The 21,741-nt window shown below is 45.2% G+C and overlaps 1 protein-coding gene and 1 long non-coding RNA gene across 3 annotated transcripts in view; one reads left to right on the top strand and one right to left on the bottom strand.

Annotated features, from left to right (window-relative positions):
- The window catches only part of LOC113121450 (NACHT, LRR and PYD domains-containing protein 12-like), a 63,381-nt gene that overhangs the window by 27,736 nt on the left and 13,904 nt on the right, over positions 1-21,741 (top strand). The gene's annotated exons all lie outside the window — the stretch shown is intronic.
- On the bottom strand, positions 1,393-20,296 carry LOC113121475 (uncharacterized). Of its 2 annotated transcripts, none has more exons than XR_003294730.1 (3): positions 20,208-20,296; positions 19,933-20,080; positions 1,393-1,454 (listed from the first exon to the last, which is right to left on the bottom strand). It is a non-coding gene; the product is annotated as an uncharacterized LOC113121475 (long non-coding RNA). The 2 variants fall into 2 exon arrangements; XR_003294731.1 differs by lacking the exon at positions 1,393-1,454 and adding an exon at positions 7,781-7,826.

The following is a 21,741-nucleotide window of genomic DNA, read 5'->3' as shown; positions in this document are numbered from 1 at the left end:
GGAATGTGAAACAGGTCTAATGACTGTTTGGGCTTGAAAGGTGAAAAGCATTTTATAGAAAGTTGTGACAGGGAACACAGAGCAGGTCTGATAGGCAGCGAAATCAAGACTCAGGCCTTGAACCTGAAATGCTCTTTACGTTACATTTCCTGTCTAAATGCAATAAATGAAACCAACTTGGGTTTCTGCTCTGATAAGGGACAGATATTTTGGTTACATGAGGATGATTTGCCATGATAATAGTATCAGTGGTTAATCAACCACATACTTTGAGATAACAGCACAGTTCCACATTTCCTTTATGCATCTCTGCCCACACACATCTGAAAGCTCTGCTCAGATATCAGGTTTAGATGTTTTCATTCAACACTGTTGAATTAATGTTTTTTTTTTTTTTTGTTCAGCCACCTTTTCTGGAACTGTCTGATCTAAACTGCTACCTGACATACTTTTTCCTTTAAATGACTTAAAGCGCCCCACAGAGCAGCTGTCGATCAGACGTGGGTGTAATGAACCTTTCTTCAAAGGGTGATCTTTTCTGTCAGCTGCACCCACTGACTCTGAGGTGACACGTTTTCAAAACCTTGTGGCAGACACATGTACAGTTGGATCAGATCAGATAAGATCAATTCTCTTGACTGTTGTTATTTTATGCTCCTGTGGGTTTCTACCTCAGGGCATATTGTTCTTTTTACTCACGACATCTATCTCACAGTTGTTACTTTACAGATTGATGTTTTACACACACATGCAACATCTGATGAGCTTCTAAAATATGCTGTACTTTGAGATTAAAGATGTTAAAACAAGCTCCATAATGACCCTTGCATGCTGTGTCTGCAGGAGCCTGCAGGGCAGAGTCTGGTCTTCAGGTCTACTGCTCACCTGGTCTCCTCTCTCCAAGCTGGTATGTAAAATGAGCTTATTTTAGTAGCTTGTGTGGTTTAACCTGATTTAATCATATAGTACAGGGTATAATAATCTAATACTAAGACGAATGGATGTTGTGGGTCATGAGAAATTGGGCTGTTGTACAATGTAAACATGTTGACGTTTAGTTTGGATCAATATAAGAATGAAGTCATTGTCTAATATATAATATATATATGTATATGAATGAATGAATTAATGAATTCAATTCAAATCAATTTAATTTATTTGTATTGCACCAAATCACAATATAAATCATCTCAAACCACTTTACAAAAACTAAAACCTAAAAATCCCTTATGAGCAGCACTTGGTGACAGTGGAGAGGAAAAACTCCCTTTAACAGAAGAAAAAACCTCCAGCAGAACCAGGCTCAGTTTGGGTGGCCATCTGCCTCGACCGGTTGGGGTGAGTGGATAGAGCAGAGAGAAAAGAACAGCAACAATAAACAACAAATAGACACTGCAGGTTGGTGGGGCCAGTAACTGCACATCAGCGATATACAGCTCCAGGACCAGGGACACCTGCAGAAGGTACAGAGAGAACAGAGAGAGAGGGAGAGAGCACAAGGTCAGTGACATTCAATCACAATAGACTAAATCTGTATGTGTACATATAGATAAATAGATAGATACTTTATTCATCCCCCATTGGGGAAATTCAGATTGTCCAGCAGCTCTTATAGTTACTTAAATAGAAATGTCACTATAAAATCTAATAAATAGATAAAGGCACCCAGTCAATAACATAATTATTATTAAAGACTCTATTGGCTGTGGGGACAAAGGATCTCCTGACAGTTTCTGCCACACATACTGTCTGTGTCACCATAGACTTAGAGACAACTTTCTAGGAATGCAGGGTTCAAGCTCATTAGTGTAAAAATGACAAAAATCTGCATTTACTCATAAGATATTGCACTTACCTGAGATATTTCTGTTTGTGTTTAAACACACCAACCATGCCAATCATAACAGGCCTACATTTCTCAGAAAGTTATGAGTCCACTCAATTCGGGTAAGTTTCATTGATTTATTAAAATAGATCAATACATATACATGTTTTTAGACTGCAAGAGGAAACTGAAACTCACCCATTTTAAAGTTAAAAAATAGTTCAAAGTATTTTTTCAGTATGATTCATTTCACATATTTGTGGCTTCCCAACCCCCAAAAAACAATGTAAACAAACAATTATTGGAATTTTTTGGTTTCTGACACTTTTGGATAATTAAACATGCCCCGGGTCAAACTGACCCAGGAACATTGCTGTTCCTGAGAAACGAACATGACAGGAGGGTTAATAGGTGAAATGTGATGCCAGCACATCACATTTCATCTTCTAAAGCTGTTTCTGGATGTCTGTTTCTACAGCATGGTTTTGCCTGCTGAATTCTTATTTTATTATCTTCACTGCCACACACCATTCCTCCAAACGTTTCTCCTTGTCCAGTTTTTTGGTAAGTTTCTGGACTTCTTTGTGCAGTGCCTTATTCTGCTGTTTCATGGCATTTTTCTCCAACATCAGGGAGTTAAATGTGATGCCCAGAATGTTTTCATCTTGGAGACTTTTGGAAAGTGTCTCAATTTTGTCCCACAGTGCACAGTTATCTGTGGTCAGATTCTTTGTCTCTTGGATGAGCCCTTCATTCTTCTCCATCTGAGCACGCTGCTTTGAAAACTGTTTCTCCAGCTCATGGTGATTTCTGTGCAGCGTGTTCTGTTGGTTGAAAAGCTTCTTTTTCTCTATTTTCAATAATTTATGTTGCGCTTTAAGATTATTCAGATATTCAAGGTTTGCATTACAACCCTGAATATCTTCTGCAATTTGACCATTCCCTTGCTTCAGTGCATCCATTTGCTCCTTCAGCTTGTCATATTTATGTGTCCAGGCCTCTTCCTTTGCGAGCTTCTTACGTTTCTCAGAGTAGGTTTTAAGTAGGACTGTTTTGGGCCATAGCAGACTTTCCCTCAGCCTCCAGTTCTTTACACTTGTCTTTTAAAAGCTCTGTGCTCTGGAGCTGTCTGCTAACATCCTGGATTTGTTCGCGCAAATCATCATTTTCTTTTTTCAAGTCTTTGATTATACGAGTCACTTAACTGTTTCGCATTTTCGTACTCGGTGTTAATAAGCTCGAGTTCCCTCAGCAGGGCAGCATTTTCACAGCAAAACGGCCTCATGTGACACTAAGTGTGTCAGTTATCTTTAAAAAAGTATTTGGTGCAAAATTTTTCTGCCAATTTCCTGGATTTCCTGCCACAGTTTGTCGTTCTCCTGACTGAGTAGCTACCTTTCTGTTTTTATATGATCGTAGGCTTACTATCGAAAGCTTAGATAATGGTACCTGAGTTCTCATTCATCACATGGCTCCTGCTTCTTCACCTACATTTACTTTATGCACATGATGTTCTAGTTTTTTCCATTTTCCTGTAAATCTATTGATTGTCTTTACTTTAGGAATAATCCTGTCGGGGAGAAGGAAGTCTTAACACAATAAGAGTCCTCTGGCAGGAAGTCCCCAGAGGGACTCATGACAGGACCCACCCCCCTCAAGGCCGGATTCCAGACGGCCCACGAGTTCCACCAAAAGTCCAGGGTGGGAACACAGTTTATGACCCCCAACAGGGCAGAGTTCTGGGTCGATCCGCTGATCGGCTCCGGGGGCACAACAAGGTCTGAGGCCGTTCCGGAGGATGGCCTCTCTGACAGGCGAAGGTTGGGGCCGTTTGGGAGAACGGCCTCCAAGACGAGCGAAAGTCCGAAGCCGTTCGGGAGGACGGCCTCGCAGGCGAGCGTGGGTCCGAGGCCGTTCGGGAGGACGGCCTCGCAGGCGAGCGTGAGACAGGCGAGGGTCCGGGGCCGTTCGCGTGGACTGCCACGCAGGCAAGCGTGGGTCCGGGTCCGAAGCCGTTCGGGAAATTTAGGTAGCCGCCGCATTGGCGGCGACGGCTCCAGGGACTCTGGAGACGGCGGCCGAGGAGATGCAGGGGATGCTGACGGCCGGGGAGGCTGCTGCTGAGACGGCCGGGGAGGCTGCTGCTGAGACGGCCGGGGAGGCTGCTGCAGAGGCGGCTGAGACGACCGCCGTAGAGGCTCTGGAGCCGAAGACCTGAAAGGCGGCACCAGAGGACCCGGCTGCGGCACTGACCTTGGAGGCTGCGGCAGCAGCTGAGATGGCTGTCGCGGCGGCGGCTCTGGGAGGTCTGGAGGCTGCTGAGGAGACTCTGGCTCGGGCTGCTGAGGAAGCTCTGGCTCGGGCTGCTGAGGGACTGACTGGAGAGGAGCGGGCTGGGCCTCAGCGCGCGTAGCTTGGTTGTGGCGCCGAGGGACTGGGACAGGCAGCGGCGCGAAGGCAGCGGCTGCTGCGGCTCTGGGGGCTCGGGCCACGGTGGCAGTTCTGGCCACGGTAGTGCTAGTCGCTGGGCCTGGACGTGGGCGCCTCGCACACGACGCCGAGGGGCTGGAACTGGCACCTCAGCCGGGACGGACACATCGGTGCGCTGAGGGGCTGAGGGTGCGCCTTGCAGTCGATGCCGAGGCGCTGGGATTAGCCGGAGAGGAGCGGGCTGAGCCTCGGCGCGTGTGGCTTGGCTGCGGCGCCAAGGCACTGGGGACAAAGGCAGCAGCTGCTGCTGCTGCTGCTGCGGAGGCTGCGGCTCGGGAACCTCCGGAGGCGGAGGCGGCTGCTGCTGCTTCGTCGGCACACTGGAGCTGGGAAAACAGGTGGAGACCTCAGCAGGGGCGGCGTTGTGGGCGCGCTGAGGGATCCAGGGCAGAACCTCGGCGGGGACGTCATCGTCTGCGCACCTAGGCTCTGAAAGCTGGACCGGGACCTCAGTGGGGACGTCTTCATCGGCGCACTGAGGGTCCGGCGCTTGGGACAAACCCTCAGTGGGGGCGCCGTCGTCGGCACGCTGAGGGCTCGGAGGTGGAGACTTGGGAGACTTGGCTGGGCAGGGCTCCAGCGTTAACGGCCGAGTCGGCATGCTGGAGGTCTGGCAGGCAGGGTTGGGCTCCGGCGGGGACGGCCACGTCGGCACACCGGAGCTCGCGGGACAAGGCCGGAAAGGTGCCTCAGCGGGGACGTCGTCGTCAGCGAGCTGAGGTTCCTGCGGCGGGGTAAGTGCCTCAGCGGGGACATGAACGTCGGCGCACTGAGGCAGCGGGATCCTGGGGAAATCCTCAGTGGGGACGCTGTCGTCGGCGCACTGAGGCAGCGGGATCCTGGGGAAATCCTCAGCGGGGACGCTGTCGTCGGCGCACTGAGGGTGAAGGATCCTGGTCGGAACCCCCGCGGGGACGCTCTCGTCGGCACACGAGGGTTCAGGTTGCTGCTGCCGCGGCGAGGTGGTGGCTGAGAGCTCCAGCGACGAGCGGCGGCTGGGCTCGGACTGCCGCGCTGGTGATTCCGCCGCCTTGCTCCGACGCCGTCGCTGTCGGCGATCCCGTCGAGCAGCGCGGGGGGACTCGGGCTGGGCAGCAGCAAGGAGGGACTCAGGCTGGGGATCAAGGGCTGGTGGCGGGAGAACCAGTGTCAGAGGCTGGGACTCTGGGGACTGGGACGCCGGGAGTTGGGAAACTGGCGACTGGAACAGGGCGAGGGAATTACACACCTCCCAGGCCTCGTCGATGGGGGTCCACTGCTCCAGGCACATTTCCAGGACCGATCTGATGGCGGACAGGCGGACGAGCGTCCGGTTAGCCCCCTCCCGCGAGACGAGGCTGGAAGGGTGAGTGAAGCCCTGGGCTAGCTCCGAACAAAACCCGAAAATCTCCCGGTAACACCGCGCGTCCTGAATCTCGCTCGAGAGGGACTGTAGGAAGCCAGAGATCAGCCGGTCCTCCTCGTTCGTGTCCGCTGGGTCCTTTCTTGGCCGTAGCATTCTGTCACGGGGTGTGGGTGGTGTGGTGTGAAGAAGGAGAGGTGAGGACCCAAATGCAGGACAACTGAGGCGTTTATTCCTTCCTGGGATTTCCAGGGCAAACGCAAAACATAAACTCGAAAGGACCAAGTGAAACGGTCACAACACAAACAATTGCTACTAGGGGCATCCACAGTAGCGAGACAGTAATCACGCCCACTATAACAATAACAACTAACAACTAATGCTACGGCAGGGGACAAAGGAAGAAGGGAGCTATAAGTAGGGGAGAACACAACAGGTAATTGAACACAGGTGCAACTCATAATCAACGATAACTAACATAAAGCTGCCAGGAACTAGAACACGGGGAGAAGGAAGTCTTAACACAATAAGAGTCCTCTGGCAGGAAGTCCCCAGAGGGACTCATGACAAATCCACTTTCTCAGACGTCATCAGGAAAAAGTCTGATGCCAAACTAAGATGAAATATCATGGAAACTGGAATAACATCATCAACAAAATCAACAGGTTGGTTCGACAAATTGTTTCCTAACTTCCAAGGGTGTTTCCAGAAAAGATTAGTGAGAGTTGCTCTAAGTAGATGAACTGAACACTCAGCTCCTTCATTTTCTAAACTAAATATTGGGATCATTTTTGATCTTCCTGTATATTTCACATGTAGTTTATCTCACACATAAACCAGTGCAGTGAAGTAGCTACAATAAAGAATCATTGGAGATTTTTCAATCTGATCTGACTGGACAAGTTTGCAACAACATAATAATCTTTGACATTTATTCATGTTTCATGTTGTTTCTTTTGATTGGTTGTATTTTTAAATTCCTTCTGTTGAGACATGACGATAAAACCTTTGGAGTTTTTCATCTTCACTGTACAAATCTTTTTCTATTCTTGTGTCTTTTAAACCATCATATGATCCATTTATTGTCCAAACAAATCAATACAAATGCAAATATTTCCTAGAACGACATTATTTAGTGTTTGTTACAGCTCCAGTGCAGACACCTGGGACTTTAATCTTGTTTCTCTATATTTCAGATCTACTCATTCTAATATGTTAGTCTGAAGATGGAGCATGTAGGCATGTTAAATCTTAACATCCAATGAGCCTCCTCCATTATTATTAGCTGTTAGCTACAGGAAATGATGCTGCAGCTTTAATCTCACTTCACAGAAACTCTGTGGAAAATGCTGCAGAAACATGTCATTGATGGTCTCATCTACTTTTCCAATGGGAATTAGTGGTTGACCGTCAGTAAAAGATCTCTGTTAGCTTCATGACATGAGGTGCACATTGACCTGCCCCCTTTCATCACCTGTTTTTAGACCAGTAGAGTTTAAATCTTGGTAGAACTCAGAGCTGCACAGGTTTTGGCATCTGGCTGTGAATATCCATCCATAAGAAACATATTGTGTGTCAATCAGCTGGGACACAAACTGACATTGATTTGATTCAGCGTCTTAACGGTGAGATGGTGTTTAAGGCCCCACAGGAAGTCCTAACATTAGTCTAATCAGATCTCTTGAATCCTTTAAAGTCCAGAAAACAGATTGAATCAGTGGTGCCTGGAGGTTTATCCATGTCCACACAAACTCATCGTCCTCCATGAAAACAGACACATGCAACATTTCTTTGGTCTCATTATGATGCTGATGCTGAGAGAAACAAAAAAGGATTTCTACATTCAATTCAATTCAATTTTATTTGTATAGCGCCAAATCACAATACAAATCATCTCAAGGCACTTTACAAAAACTAAAACTAAAAACCCAACAATTCCCTTATGAGCAAGCACTTGGCGACAGTGGAGAGGAAAAAACTCCCTTTAACGGAAGAAAAAACCTCCAGCAGAACCGGGCTCAGTTTGGGCGGCCATCTGCCTCGACCGGTTGGGGTGAGTGGATAGAGCAGAGAGAAAAGAACAGCAACAATAAACAACAAATAGACACTGCAGGTTGGTGGGACCAGTAACTGCACATCAGCGATATACAGCTCCAGGACCAGGGACACCTGCAGAAGGTACAGAGAGAATAGAGAGAGAGGGAGAGAGCACAAACTAGGGGAGAGAGAGAACACAAGGTTAGTAAGATTCAATGGTGGAATATACATGAGGTGGGAGGAGAGAAGAGAGGGGAGGGGAAGGGAAAGGGGGGGGGGTTAGGGTAGGGGAGCTCAGTGCACCGATGGTCCTCGGGCAGTCTAGGCCTATAGCAGCATAACTAAGGGATGGTTCAGGGTTGCCTGAAGCCAGCCCTAACTATACGCTTTGTCAAAGAGGAAGGTTTTAAGTCTAGCCTTAAAAGTACAGAGAGTGTCTGCCTCCTGAACCCAGGCTGGGAGCTGGTTCCATAGGAGAGGAGCTTGATAACTAAAGGCTCTGCCTCCCATTCTGCTTTTGGAAACTCTGGGAACCTCAAGTTGACCTGCACTCTGAGAGCGAAGTGGTCTATTGGGATAATATGGTACTATGAGGTCTTTAAGGTATGAAGGAGCTTGATTATGAAGGGATTTGTATGTGAGAAGAAGGATTTTAAATTCTATTCTATATTTTACAGGGTGCCAATGAAGAGAAGCCAATATAGGAGAAATATGATCTCTCCTGCTAGTTCCTGTCAGGACTCTGGCTGCGGCATTCTGGATTAATTGGAGGCTTTTTATGGATATATTGGGACATCCAGATAGTAATGAGTTACAGTAATCTAGCCTTGAGGTAACAAATGCATGGACTAGTTTTTCTGCATCATTTTGAGACAGGATGTTCCTAATTTTGGAAATGTTGTGCAGGTGAAAGAATGCAGTTCTAGAGATTTGTTTTATGTGTGAGTTAAAGGACATGTCCTGGTCAAAAATAACTCCAAGGTTTTTTACAGTAGTACTAGAGGCCAGGGTTATGCCATCTAGAGTAGCTACTATTTGAGAAAAGTTATTTCTGAGATTTTTTGGCCCAAATATAATGACTTCTGTTTTCTCCGAGTTTAAAAGTAAAAAGTTACTGGTCATCCAGGCCTTTATGTCAGTAAGACAGGCTTGAAGTCTGGTTAACTGGTTTGTGTTAACAGGTTTAATAGATAGATATAACTGAGTGTCATCTGCATAGCAGTGGTAATTAATAGAGTGCTTCCTAATGACATATCCTAAAGGAAGCATGTACAGGGTGAACAGAATCGGTCCTAGCACGGAGCCTTGTGGAACTCCATAACTAACTTTTGTTCGTGTGGAAGGTTCATCATGGACATGAACAAACTGGAATCTGTCCGATAAATAGGATTGGAACCACTTTAACGCTGTTGCTCTGATACCGATCACATGCTCCAGTCTCTGTAATAAGATGTTGTGGTCAATGGTGTCGAATGCTGCACTAAGGTCTAGGAGGACAAGTATTGAAACAAGTCCATTATCTGAGGCTAAGAGAAGATCATTGGTAACTTTCAACAGTGCTGTTTCTGTACTATGATGTGCTCTAAATCCTGATTGAAAATCTTCAAATAGTTCATTTCTGTGTAAGTGGTCTGATAGCTGCTTAGCAACAGCTTTTTCTAGGATTTTGGAAATAAATGGCAGGTTGGATATTGGTCTATAATTAGCCAAGACTCCTGGATCAAGACTAGGCTTTTTGAGTAAAGGTTTGATTACTGCAGTCTTAAAGGCCTGTGGTACGTAGCCTGATACTAGAGATAAATTTACCAAGTCCAATAAAGATGAGTTGATTAATGGCAGGGTGTCTTTAAGCAGTCTAGTTGGGATGGGGTCTAAGAGACACGTTGATGATTTCGATGAAGCAACTACTGATGTAAATTCAGAGAGATCTATGGGAGAGAAGCAGTCTAAACATAACTGAGGTCCTACAGATGATTCAAGAGCTACTGTAGTAGAAGATTCACTTATTGCAGGTATAGGAAGCATCTGCTGAATTTTATCTCTAATAGTTGTGATTTTATTTGTAAAGAAACTCATAAATTCATCACTGCTCAGAGCTAAGGGAACACTGGGCTCAACAGAGCAGTGACTTTTTGTCAGCCTGGCTACAGTGCTGAAAAGAAACCTGGGATTGTTATTATTCTTACATGACCCTTTTAATCAAATGATCATCCTTCACTGCTGTTTAATGCACAGTGGTCTCTGCATTTGAAGCATCAGCAGCACTACATGTTTTCTGTAAAATATCTGAGAGCTTTTGTTTTCTGGGCTAAATCCTTCTCCAGGTGTTTTTCTGCCTATTGAGAAGTTGTTGACATGTCCCAGCTGATGTTCAGACAACAAACTGATGTTGTGTTAACACTGAGCTACAGGACTGGAATAGGCTGCTGAGGAGGAACCAGCTGTTGGTCACAACAGGTGGATCAGTTGTTTGTCTTTGCTTTTCCAGCCAATGCAAATTGTCGACTGACTGAGGGGGAGAAATAAACAGAAATAAAAACAGGAGAGTAGGAACCACATCATGTGTTAAGGAACCAAAGCTAATACACCACTTCTTTCTTCAGCCGATGTACGACGGCCGACTCTCTCTGTGTCATTTCAAAGTAAAACGTCCATCTGGCTGTGCACTATATCCAATATTAGTTTGTATTAGTGTATAATGTGAATGCATTGACTTCTGAATATGCTGTAATCTGAATATGTATTTATGTGTCTTAATCTGCAGAATGTATTTACTGTAGGAATCTGTTGAGGACAAAATGGCATTTAGTTCTCTGAAAGTGAACTTCTGCTAAATCACCTCCCTCCTCTTGGTCTTTTCTGATCCACTGTGTGATTCTGTCTCATCTCCCTGAACATGGACTCAAACTGGGAGTGAGGCTGAGGTTGTGTGTGTGATTTTCTGTTTTATTGCTGCCCCACTGCAGCTGGATTAAAAACATGTGATGTCTATGTAATATCAGTGGATCAGACCTGCCTGTCTCAGGCCTACATGTGTCTGTTGTGTGTCAGGTGAAGCATAAAACAATATCAAATACAGCTGTGATCTGTGATTATTTCCTGTGGGAAGCTTCAGGTGTTTACACTCATGTCCCTCAGACCAGGCTGCTGTCATGGACATGTTAGTCCAAAGGGTCACTCATCAGCACTAAGGTCCAGCTGGAGTCACAGAGACATGAAGATGGACCAGAAGGTGTTTTTCAAAGCCCAAGGAACACCACATTGTCCTCACTGTTCACTCTGAGTTTAGAAAAGAGCAGCCTGCCACGTCTTTATTGTTGTTGTTACTGGACAATATAGAGTCTGAGAAAGATCTTTGTTATGGACAGAAGCTGAATAGACTGATGACAACAAGGAAATCATAGAAGCTACTTCCTCCTCCTCTAAAGTGTGAGATTAAAGTCCTTGTCACACTTTGAGCTTTGAGTTCTTCTAATTCTTCTTAGTGAAACAATGAATGAAAAATACATAATGACATCAAACTAAAAACAAATTCAGTTTCAAAGATCCAATGAATATTTTGGCAGGATTGACATTTGAATTAAATTTATTTCCAAACAACAAACTATAATAACTCTAATTATTACTTCTAAATGAACTATAGAAGAAATCTCATATACAGAGAAATGCTGTGCAGTAAAAAGTCCAAGCTTTGTCTCTGTAATGTAGTTCTGTAGAAAGTAGCAGTGAATGGGAGAAACCAAATAACCAAGTGTTGTTGTTTGTTTCAGCCACTAGATGGAGACACAACATTGTCATTTGATGTCACTTTCTTCTCACTGGCCTTAGTTTGTGTGTTTTTGGGTCATTTTCATTTATTTCTTGTTGTCTTGCATCTTTTGAAGCCAACAGGAAGTGACAGTGGAAGCCATGCTAAGGTGAGCAGGTAGCACTGCCTTTGTTCATTTCATCTATATTGTATATTCATTCAATTCCCTAGTTTATTTGTGCAGGAGACGACTCATAAGGGTGATGCTACAACTGTCTAAAGGTCATAGATGGATTAACCAGGGGTCCAGAGCTCAAGGGCCCTTGGACCTGACAACAACACAGGAGCAGGTTCCAACACAGAATGCAGATTCACTTCCTGTTATGATCTGGGCGTATCCACAGGCACAATCTAGGAGGAAATATTTGGGTTTTTTTGTTTTTTTTTTTCTTTCTTCTTTTTCTTTTTTTTCCTACAAACTTTATTTCCATTAAACAAACAAAGGAAACAACATACAGAACAGACACAAAGCATATATGGGGAAAAGATAATTTAGCATTACAATAGACAAATGGCAAAAAAAAAAGAGCAGCACTTAAAATAGTAAAATAAGAGAGACTTAGAAATAGAAGCCTAGAAGTGTGCAGCGGAGGTGTGGGAGAGAGCATGGGAGAGCAGCTAGCCTCCAGAGGGAAGCTGTGGGCTCCGGAGGGGCCTGGAAGAGTAGAGTGGGGCCTGGGGCAGTGAGCTGCGGGCCTCCAGGGGGAAGCTGTGGGCCCTGGAGGGCCCTGGAAGTGTGCAGCGGAGGTGTGGGAGAGAGCATGGGAGAGCAGCTACCCTCCAGGGGGAAGCTGTGGGCTCCGGAGGGTCCAGGAAGAGTAGAGTGGGGCCTGGGGTAGTGAGCTGCGGGGCTCCAGGGAGAAGCTGTGGGCCCCGGAGGGTCCTGGAAGTGTGCAGCAGAGGTGTGGGAGAGAGCATGGTAGAGCAGCTAGCCTCCAGGGGGAAGCAGTGGGCTCTCTGGAGGGTCCTGGAAGTGTGCACGGGGGGTGTGGGAGAGAGCAGGGGAGAGGGGCAGGCATCCAGGGGGAATAGTTCAGTTAACACTAGTTAACAGTGTGAGCATCCCTAGTTTGTGTGAAGATAATATACCAGAAGGGATTGGAATTATCATTTGTCATTAACAAATAAAAGAAAATTCAGTTTTATGTTTACATTAAAGATAGATTTTTTTTTTCAAAGAAAACAACTAGGTTCAGGTGAGAAAGTGAGGTCAAAATGACACTACCTGACTGCATTACCCAGTTGTTATGCTTAATGCAGTCTTGATAATTCAAATGATATTTCCAATCCCTTCTGGTATGTTATCGTCACACAAACCAAAATAATAAGGTGCATATAGTCTATATTTGTCCCTGCAGCAATCGCTAGCTCTCTCGCTCTCGGGCAGGAAGCAAGTGCTGCAAGCTAGCGCTGGCAATATGGGATGAGATTAAATGAAATATAACGTTTCTTGATCCTAATGAAAATTCACAATACGCGAGTCAATGTTATGTCCGATGTTCACGTCAAGTATCTGTGAACACACACACACACACGTAACGAGCTGCCAATGAAGCAAGAAGGGCTGTTCCTTGCTAGCAGATCGTCAACTATAACTTAACTGAAAACTGAGCAAAGCTCCTCACTTAACGTTACCATGATTTTTACACACATTTTGGTTAGTATTAAGGAATATACGTAATTTCATAGCCATGTGTATTCCAAATAAAAACAATACGAGTAATGTAGGTCCACAGGTAGGAAGCACAGCCACTTTGTTTTGAGCTGTTACTATGGTGACCTAAGCCCAGAGTGGGAGGGGGACTGACGCAGCAGTTAGCACGCTGAGTGAAGCAGAAGCAAACAAAACTTCACCTCACAAAACGGGCTACTACAGAAAAACTATAAGACCTATCGAAACAATTCTTTCACTAACAGAACCAGTGACAGTGAAGATATTCCAAAAAATGAAGGATTCGTGGCGAGTTAGAAACAGCCTTCATTTGTGTGTTTTTCCAAAAACGCTATAATGGGAGTGAATGAGAGATTGAGCAGTCACTCTCTGCCTGTTTGGCCACGTTGCGGAAAAACCGTAGGTCCTATGAAAATAAGAAAAGCATTGCCTGAAAGAAGACAAAAATCTCTACTACTTTTGAGAAAATGGTGTATGAAGAGTCAAAATTGTGGCCGTGACGGCGAGTTAGAGAGAAAAATTTTCCATAAACTTAACAGCTTCTCCGCTCTAGCGGTGACGTCACGCGCTCTAGCTCTCTCCCATAGACACTGTTAGGATCAAAAGTCTAAATTGTTTATCATAGAATTTACTCACTGCTATAAGTAAATGTACATGTGATCTTGTTGAGTAATTGAACTTTTGACTGCTTTGAATGTTGACCGCTCAACACATGTCAGTTGTGCATATGTTGAAAGAATGTATGTGTTTAGGAAGTGAAACAGACCCGCTCTGGGGCAAGGAACTTGTGACACCAAGTGCCCCCTGTTTGAACTTCATGAATCTATAGGGACAAAAGCCAGTTTCCTTGTTTCTAAAGCGAACGTGATATATGTTAAAGGTCTTCTGTGCAACTATTGTGTAACCTTGTTTGCTATAAATAAAGAAGTCTGTGTGAAGCTCGGGGCTGCAGCCACAAACCCAAGAAGAGACGTCTTCTTGCAGCCACGAGCTGATCCCAGCCTGAAAAGATGCAACGTGTCTCTTGTTAAATGTTTGAGTAGAACTAACATTTATTGGTGTTTCCGCCCGGTTTCCAATACGGCATCAACGGTGAAGAGGAGGACAGCAAGGACAGGACGCTGAAATCTGCGCAGTCAGCCTCGCAGGAGGTTGAAGAAAACCCTTCCTTGTGAATTCGACGGGAGGTCAGCTGTTTCTCTCCAACGTTGGTCCTCTCCATCGTTTCTGCTTGACGGAAGCCGAGCCAGAAGACACGTACATCTGAGCTGGGGTAAGCTGCGTGGTTGGGGGTCCGGGACCCCATACAGTGTCAGGGACACTAGAAAGCAGCTGAAAGAGTTCGTCCGGGACGAACCCTATGTCAGGGACATAGCAGTGTCAGGGACACTAGGAAGCAGCTGCAAGAGTTCGTCAGGGACGAACCCTATGTCTGGGACATAGAAGTGTCAGGGACACTTAAATAGGAAAAGCGCTATTCGTCTGGGACGAAAAGAAAGTATCAGGGATACTGAAACACGTGTGAGTGAATGAGAATGTGTGACTGATGGTAGTTGACGGACTATTGTCGGCTGAGTAGAACAGTGTCACTACCTATTTAAACTGTGTGTTATTTGTTGGGCACAAGTAAAAATTGAGAAGTTGGGTGTGGTGGACGGCTGTATCCGCAGGTAATTAGTACCTGTAGAAGCTTGATACAGTGGACGATCCCCGCGCTGTTGTGACTGATCGTTTGCTTGTGCCAAAAAGTTGCAACTATGGGAAAGGGAAACAGTAAACCCCAATTGGCTGGGGATTCTAAATTCATGAACACTTACTCCCCTGGATCCGCAAGGTATTTAGGGGAATGGGAGAAGAAGTATGAGTTTCCAGGAAAATTGGAAACCTGCGCATGCGATAAATTGGTAACTCAGTTAAAAGCAGAAGTGGCTATAGCAGAACCTAAGAAAATTGATGAGTTTAAACTTCAGCTTATTGAAGCAGTAAAGTGGCAGGAACAAGCCGAGAAGCGCAGACAGAAAAGGAAAGATAAGAAATCCCTCATAGCAGCGCTCCAAGAGGACCCTGCTGATTTTGTTGGGAGGCCACTAGCACTTATCCAGCAGGAGGAGGATAAGAAAAAGAAGCCTAAGCCAGCCCAAGGGGAATTGGCGGTCCGAGGGCCACAGGTGACTGCAGCACCAAAGGCCAAGCCGGAGGAGACGGAACCGCAGTCTCAAGGTTCGTCTACAGGCTCCGCTCCCCCTCTTCCTCCTCCACCTCTCCCGTTCGGGTTTGGTTGGCTGAGTCCTTCCCATTCGCGGTCGGGAAAGCAGTATGGCCCTTACGGTGAGGTACAGACAGAACTGTCAGCCATGGTCAAACAAGATGAGCCATGGGGACCACGACCTGATCCCCCACCGTGGCCACCAACGGACCCGACTAGCATTTTTCCTGCAATTGAGGTGCCTAATCCTCATTTTGGAGTAAGTGGAGATAACAAGCCTCTCCTCTTAGTTAGATGCCCATGGTCATGTAAAGAGTTAGAAGACGCAGTTAAAGGCCTGGGTGACCCCCTGGCTAATGTCCCAGCCACATTTGACTATAAAAAGATGCTCTACACTCAATCCATCTACATTATTGCCCACAGCTGAGGAAGGCACACCACACTGTTGTATTACAAACACTGAGGAGATGTGTAAACCTCGTAGTGATTTGAAGGATGTAGCCTTGGCTGAAGGGGAAGTGTGGTTTGTAGACGGTTCTTGTTTTAAGAATGATAAGGGAGAAAACATGTGTGGTTTCGCTGTGGTGTCTCAACAGGAAGTCTGTGTTGCAGGTCAACTCCCTTCTCATTTCTCTGCACAAGCAGCGGAAATAGTTGCCTTAACACAAGCCTGTCAGTTAGCAGAAGGGAAAAGTGTCACCATTTATACAGACAGTCAGTACGCTTTCTCCACATTGCACTTCTTTGCTGCACAGTGGGCCCGAAGGGGCATGAAGATGGCCAGTGGGCAATCAGTAAAGCACTCTATGCTGTTGCTAGACCTCCTTGCAGCAATTCAGTTGCCGGCCAAAGTGGCAGTTTGTAAATGTGCAGCGCACACACGGGGAGCAGATACTATTTCATTGGGTAATGCCAAAGCTGATGCTACTGCTAAGCCAGCAGCCCAAGGCCAGTTTGGCAAATGCAACTTGTACCTCCTTGCACACATCAATCAACCTATTGATACTGAAGTTCTTTCTGACATGCAAAAGCGTGCCCCGCCTGCTGAGCAACAGCTGTGGCTCAAAGAAGGGGCCATGATAGAGCAGGATCTTTTTAAGGTAAAAGATAAACTCTGCCTGCCTAGAAGTCTCTTTCATACGGCAGCTATTTTGACGCATAGGCCTTGCCATGTGTCAACAGGAGGGATGGTATATGCAGTGGAAAAGTATTTCTATGCACCAGGTTTTAATAACTATTCAAAACATTTTTGTAAATCCTGTTTGACTTGCTGTAAGCATAACTCACAGGGAAACCTCAGACCAAAGAGAGGGAGATTCCCTAATCCGGACTATCCATTCCAAGTTATTCACATGGATTTTATAGAGTTGTCACAATGTCAGACATACAAGTACTGCCTTGTTTTGATAGATGCATACTCTAAGTGGGTTGAGATTGTGCCCAGCAAAAGTGCTGATGCACTGACAGTGGCTAAAGCGCTGTGTAAAAACATTATTCCGGATCATGGAATCCCACAGCGAGTCTACAGTGATAATGGTCCACATTTTGTGAATGAAGTAGTTACACAGATGTCTAAGCACCTGGGTTTTGAGCTGAAGAACCACTGTTCATACCATCCCCAAAGTGCAGGCCTGGTAGAAAGAACTAATGGCACTATAAAAATGAGACTGAGGAAAACAATGGAGCAAACGGGAAGAACATGGGTGGAATGTCTCCCTCTGGTAAAACTGTACATGAGGGTCACGCCAACAGACAAAGGCCTGACCCCGTTTGAAATCCTTTATGGAAGATCTTTTACACTTCCCATTTGTGAGAATGTGTGTGAAAAGCCTCAAGGAGAAACTACTCTAGCTGAATGGATGAGTAAGATGTTGCAGACTAGAGAAGTTATGAGTGCAAATAATCTGCCAAGAGATGTTTTGTCTCCACAGGTGCAGAGAGTTAAGCCTGGTGACCAAGTCCTGATAAAGGTCATCAAAAGGAAGGCCTGGTCCACTCCCAAGTGGGAGGGGCCCTATACAGTGATCCTGACCACTCCCACTGCAGTAAAGATCCAGGAGAGACCTACGTGGATTCACCAGAGCCACTGTAAAGTATTACAGCCTTTGGGAGCCGAGTAAGGTGGAAGTCAGCCGGTATCAAAACCCTTGGCTGCCGAAGAGACCATCTGATCCTTACTCCCAGCTATGGCTCTCCACTGGCTGATTCTGTGCCTAGGGGCAGCAAGTACTCTCTGTCCTGTTAACACAGAAGTCATTCATAACACCACATGTTCCACGCAGCTGGAGCAGACCCTTGGTTCACTCTTACCATCTGTGCTGAAAATCGTACTACTACTAGTATTTTAGAAGGATGGACCCATGAGGGAGTCGTACAGCGGTGCTGTAGGCTGGTTGGGAATTTTTCCCTTTTTGAAGGTTTTCGCCCAACCTCCATTACCTGACACCATCTCATTTGACCTTTATGACGTTGAATATGGAAAATCCCTTAGGGAAACATATACAACTGATGTGTTGAGCGTCAAACAGGAGGGAATGTTAGGATCAAAAGTCTAAATTGTTTATCATAGAATTTACTCACTGCTATAAGTAAATGTACATGTGATCTTGTTGAGTAATTGAACTTTTGACTGCTTTGAATGTTGACCGCTCAACACATGTCAGTTGTGCATATGTTGAAAGAATGTATGTGTTTAGGAAGTGAAACAGACCCGCTCTGGGGCAAGGAACTTGTGACACCAAGTGCCCCCTGTTTGAACTTCATGAATCTATAGGGACAAAAGCCAGTTTCCTTGTTTCTAAAGCGAACGTGATATATGTTAAAGGTCTTCTGTGCAACTATTGTGTAACCTTGTTTGCTATAAATAAAGAAGTCTGTGTGAAGCTCGGGGCTGCAGCCACAAACCCAAGAAGAGACGTCTTCTTGCAGCCACGAGCTGATCCCAGCCTGAAAAGATGCAACGTGTCTCTTGTTAAATGTTTGAGTAGAACCAACAGACACCAATGTAAAAATCAGAAATTTCCTAAAAAAAAACATAAAACTTAAAAAGCTGAATACAATGGTGTTTCTAGCTGAAAGTATGCTGACACAGTTAAAGCTGAAAGAGGACAAAGTTGAAGGGGATTTTAACGTTCTCTCCGTTCATTCCTATGGGAAAAAATTCCAACAAAACCTGGAATATTTCGGAAATTATGAAAGATATCGCTGAAAAAAGTAGAAGCACCCATCTCCTCATCGAACTGAACGCGACGATGTTTGAATGACGTTTCTACGTCGAACGGTGTAGGACTAGATAGCGACCGAAAAACGGCAGAATAATAATAAAGAGAAAAAACGAAGAACATACCTTGGGCTTTGCTGCTTTGCACAGCAATCCCAACAATTTAAAATTCTTCTAAGGAGAGTATTTGGCCGTTGGAATTTAAGATATCAGTAACAAATTTAATGTCTTTATTGTACCAATCAGATTTAAAAACGGACTTCTTTATAGTAATAGCCCTGTTATTCCACAGCAGTGCATTATGGGGTGAAAAACTGTGGGACAATAATATTTTTCCAAAATTAAGGGGTTGTTTGTGGAAATTTGATAATTTGACAGGAAATTTGGGGATCTCAAAATCACATTTAAGCAGAAAATCAATCCCTTCAACCTTATTAAACAAACTATTGGGATGTGGTACCATATTGATTGAGGCTGGGAAATACAACCTTTAAGCCATTTGGCTCTAAGAGCTGCAATAAAAGATTAAAAATCTGTGGCTTTTAAACCCCCATTTTCATAGGAAATACTCGGGGTCCACGGGGACTTTGAGCAGTAACAGGCTTTTCCCCTCTTATCACGATGCTTTGGTGGAAACGGGGGGGATTCCAGTAAATCACGTGGGACGAAGCAGCCTGACCTCACCGCGGTGAAGTGTCTCTGGCTGCAACCTCCTGTTTATTTATTTCCGATCCCCCTCCGTCCCCACCGAGGTATTTTTAGACGTATTGAGGCGAGGCGAGGCGAGGCTTTTAACGTGAAGGAGCTGGATAGGAAGTGTCGTGGTGTAGTGGGAGCAGCGTTAGTTATCAAACTAATAGTTTGTGAGGCAGGGTAAGTCCGACTCTTATTTTCTTTATGGTTTCACTGTCTGAGACTCCAGTTCAGGGGGGACTGTAGGAGCTGGACTATGCGCTGGTCTGGTCCATGGTCCTGGTCCAGTTTTTATATATTGAGGATTTTTGCTCAGTAGTTTCTGTGAAAGGTGAAAGTCCGAGTCGTGTTGAAGAGCTGTCGTCCTGTTTCCTGTGAGTTTCTGGAGACGACAGCTCTGGGACCTTTCTGGGAAAAGTGCGTCAGAAACAAAAAGTATATCCAGCCTGGACTTTAGTTTGACTGACGGAAACTTGGCTCATATTGACCTGATCAGGAATCAATAAGCGAATCAATAAAGAATCGGGCCAATAGGCAGAATCAATACTGGTCCTGGTCTCAATTCCCATCCCTACTTATGCACAACATTTAGGTATTGTCTTGTAGTATTAGGTGGAGTACTTTAGAGTAAATACTCACATTGTGTGTGTTGCTGTGTTGGATTTAATTCATGTTGTCCACTTGTTGGTACCCGGAACCTCAGAGCACCAGCTGCTGGGACCATGTCCTGGCCTTTGTTGTGTAGTGGGCTTGGGGTCCTAGGTGGACTGGTCTTTCTGCAAACACACTAAAAGGATTGGAGTGTAATGTGAGTACTAACTAACAGTATATATCACAGTTTATTTGCTCTGTACTTCAAAGTGTACTGCAAATACACTAAAAAGCAGGCTAGAAGTATATATAACTAGTAGTACCTGTAAGTTCAGTACCCAGTAGAGCTGCAGTACAACATTAAACCCAGATCAGAGCAGGTAGTGTACTCGTGTGTATAGTGGTACTGCTGTAACCGCAGAGTCATGTGACTTCCTGTGTTGCAGCAGGAAGTGTTCAGTCGGTGAGCTCAGACTCCATGTTGAGAGCAGACAGCAGGAGGAGGAAAAGTGAAGCTGAGGCAGCTGAGTGTTAATCCAACATTATTATGATCTGACTGTTGGAGGCTCACACTCACTTTTCTCTCTGTGGACTGTGGAGGGAAGAACCTGGGTCCACACAAAGCTGCTGAAACTAAAGGAGGAAACAACAGGCCGTGACTTCCTGTGGACACAAAGTCCTGATCCGCTGAAGAAGCCACATTAAAGCTGCAGCTGAGCCCAGAACAGAGGCCCAGCTTTAAAGACAGTTGTTGTGCTGCCTGAGTCCACTGGACTCTGGCTTCATGTCCATGTGGCTGGACTTCCTGTTTTCATTTTTTGTTACTGTGTCACTTGAATGGCCTGGTTCAGAAACTTTGAAACTTCCTGTCTGTGAGCATTTGTGGATTCAGAGCTCCATAAACAGTCAATTGATCAGTGATTGATGTGAAATCAATAAAACCATGTTTGTGTTTGCAGAGGTCAGTACCACAGACAGAGACCAGAGTGTCCAGGATCCAGCTGTCTGTGTGTGAAGAGGGACTGGTCCAGACCCGATCCTGTGACCTTCAGTCCTGAACTTGGATCCTGAGACCCACAGTGAGAGACAGTTCCTATTGTAACCTGAGCTGAAGATGAGTCCGTGTTGCACTGGGGTTCAAAATGAGTAGAAGTAGGAGTCCTGGGTGGATCCTTACTGAGCGAGCACAGGAAGAAAATATTTCTTCAAATATTTCACAGTTTGGAACGTCTTTAGTTTAGTTTCTCACAATAAGACAAAGCTCATCTAACATCAAACATCACAAACTTAAGCTGTGAGGTGAAGAAAACCTGTTCCAGAAACACACAGCAGTGTTTTTCTCATGGACCTGTTCTGTGTAGTTTCCCTAAAGAGAACTAACAGGTGGACAGTAGCAGTGAGTGGAACAGACACTGCAGTCTTGCCCACACACTCCAGCCTGTGGATACACTAAATTAAGTGTGAAGTCAAATGTTGACATGCAAAATATGTTTTTTGACTTGAAGTCAAACTTATTACAAACATTTCTGATGGTGCAGAGATATGGACTTGATGGAGCTGTGGAGGTGACCAAGAAGGTGTTAGAGAAGATTCCCAGGAACGACCTGATGCAGAGTATGTCAGACATCAGCTCAGGACCAGAAGGTCAGTAAAACGAAGAGGGTTGTTTTTTTTAACAGAATTCAGGTTTTACCAGTTAGACTTTAATCCAGTCCAACAACCAGACAGTGGACTTGTTGAAATTCACTGAATTGGAATTTGCTTGAAAGTTCAGAAGGTTCATGTTGTGATTTAAGATGATATCACGTTAGTGATGAAAACATTACACTGGTGCTGTTCTAAGAGAAAATTCTGGTC

Source organism: Mastacembelus armatus, chromosome 20 (assembly GCF_900324485.2).
Source record: "Mastacembelus armatus chromosome 20, fMasArm1.2, whole genome shotgun sequence".
NCBI lineage: Eukaryota > Metazoa > Chordata > Actinopteri > Synbranchiformes > Mastacembelidae > Mastacembelus > Mastacembelus armatus.
This window is presented reverse-complemented; position numbering and strand designations above follow the sequence as displayed.